At 43.5% G+C, this 2,299-nt stretch overlaps 1 pseudogene; it reads left to right on the forward strand.

Annotated features, from left to right (window-relative positions):
* Positions 1 to 869: 869 nt before the first annotated feature.
* Positions 870 to 1,864, forward strand: LOC112868115 (glyceraldehyde-3-phosphate dehydrogenase-like; annotated as a pseudogene).
* The last annotated feature ends 435 nt before the right edge of the window (positions 1,865 to 2,299 follow it).

Raw genomic sequence — 2,299 nt, forward strand, 5'->3', positions numbered from 1 at the left:
GACCAGATCCAGAAGGCATGAAATTTTTGAATTAAAATAAACAAAATGTACAACTAGACACATTTTATTAACAGGGCAAACATTGAAGGCAAAATTTTAAGGCCTAAAAAGCCACCAGAGGAAAAAGAGAACAGTTACAAAGTCAAGACATTTAGAAAGACAGTTTTCTCAACAAGAAGCAAGCAAAAAGCCAGAAGATGGTAATATAATATCTTTATGTGCTGTGATGAATTAAATATCTTCTCTGAATTGCATACCCAGAGAAACTATCTTTCTAGTCAAAGGTGAAAATACACGCAAACAAAAACTTTGTTTAACCTCAATATGCCTGTGCTACTGCAGTAAGAAGTACAATTCAGGAAAATTGGAGAAATAATTGTAGACGGAAATCCTGCACAATAAATAGGGAGATGATTCTAAAGCAAGTAATTAAGACTATAATTTTAAAGAGACTTATAATATAAATTTTTTAATTAAATAAAAATAGTGCTATCCAGCAGATTAGAGACTTGCATTTGAAGGGCTATTTTTTTTTTTTTTTTTGAGAGAAAGGATGCAAGTGAGTGAGGACAGAGAGAGAGAGAGAGAGAGAGAGAGAGAGGCGGGGCCCACCCTGGACTCATGTTTTTCCCAAAGCAGGGCTCATGCTCACCCGATGTGGGACTCGAACTCACAAACTGTGAGATCATGACCTCAGCCAAAGTCATATACTTAATGACTGAGCCACCCAGGAGTCCTGAAGGGCTGTTTAAAAAGATCTTTTGGCTCTGCACCCCTCCCAGTTGGACAGATAGCTGCATCTCCTGGTGCAGTGCCAGCCGTGTCCCTGAGACATAATAGTGAAAGTTGGAGTAAATGGATTCAGCCATATTGGGTCCCTAGTCACCAGGGCTGCTTTTAACTCTGGCAAAGGGGATATTGTCATCATCAATGACCCCTTCATTGACCTCACCTACATGGTACATAGGTTCTGGTATGATTCCACCCACAGCAAATTCAAAGTCACAGTCAAGGCTGAAAATAGGAAATCTATCATCAATGAAGCCCATCTTTGTCTGCCAGGAGCGACATTCCACCAACACCATATGGGGTGACGTTGGCGCTGAACATCCTGTGAAGTCTACTGGGGTCTTCACCACCAGGGAGAAGCCTGGGGCTCACTTGAAGGGTGGGGACCAACGGGTCATCATCTCTGCCCCTTTTGCTGATGCCCCCATGTTTGTGATGGGTGTGAACCATGAGAAGTATCAGAACACCCTCAAGAATGGTCAGTATGCCTCCTGCACCACCAGCTGCTTGGTCCTTCTGGCTAAGGTCATCCATGACAATTTTGGCATGGTAGAGGGACTCATGACCACAGTCCATGCCATCACTGCCATCCAGAAGACCCTCAGATGGTCCCTCTAAGAAGCTGTGGATTGATGGCTGAGGGGCTACCCAGAACATCATCCCAACTTCTACTGGTGTCTCCAAGCCTATAGGCAAGGTCATCCCTGAGCTTAATGGGAAACTCAATGACATGGCCTTCCATGTCCCCACCCCAGCATGTCAGTCATGGATCTGACCTACCACCTGGAGAAAGCTACCAATACAATGACATCAAGAAGGTGGTGAAGCAGGCATCAGAAGGCCCCCTCAAGGGCATGCTGGGCTCTGCTGAGGACCAGGTTGTCTCTTGTGACTTTAACAGCAACATCCACTCTTCCACCTTTGATCCTGGTGCTAGCATTGCTCTCAGTGACCACTGTGTCAGGCTCATTTCCTGGTATGACAATGAATTTGGCTACAGCAACCAGGTGGTAGACCATATGGTCCACGTGACTTCCAAGGAGTAAGAGCCCCCTAGACCACCAGCCTCAGCGAGAGCAAGGTGAAGAGAGAGGCCCTTAGCTGCTGAGGTGTCCTTCCCTAACTCATCCCCCAACACTGTGAGTCTTGTGATCTCTAAAACAGTTTCTATATCAGACCCCTAGCAGAAATGGAGGGGCTTGGGGGGCCCTACCTTGTCTTGTACCATCAATAAAGTATACTGTACCCCACCAAAAAGAATAAAAATCAAAAATAAATAAATAAAAAGATCTTTTGACCTATTCAAGAATTGGTGAAAATTCCTAAATTGCTGGTTTGAAATACTTTCTTTTGGAGTCTGGTAACATTACAACACAAGAGAAGGATGTAAAGATTCTATCAAGTAGAATTGATAAACCCTAACACTATGTGAAAATTGGAATCCGTTAAAGGTGTAAGAGTAAATATTGGACCTGAATAGAAATCCAAGTTATCCTTTTGTAACATGTTT

Source organism: Puma concolor, chromosome D3, assembly GCF_028749965.1.
Source record: "Puma concolor isolate L17-30 chromosome D3, mPumCon1.1.hap2, whole genome shotgun sequence".
NCBI lineage: Eukaryota > Metazoa > Chordata > Mammalia > Carnivora > Felidae > Puma > Puma concolor.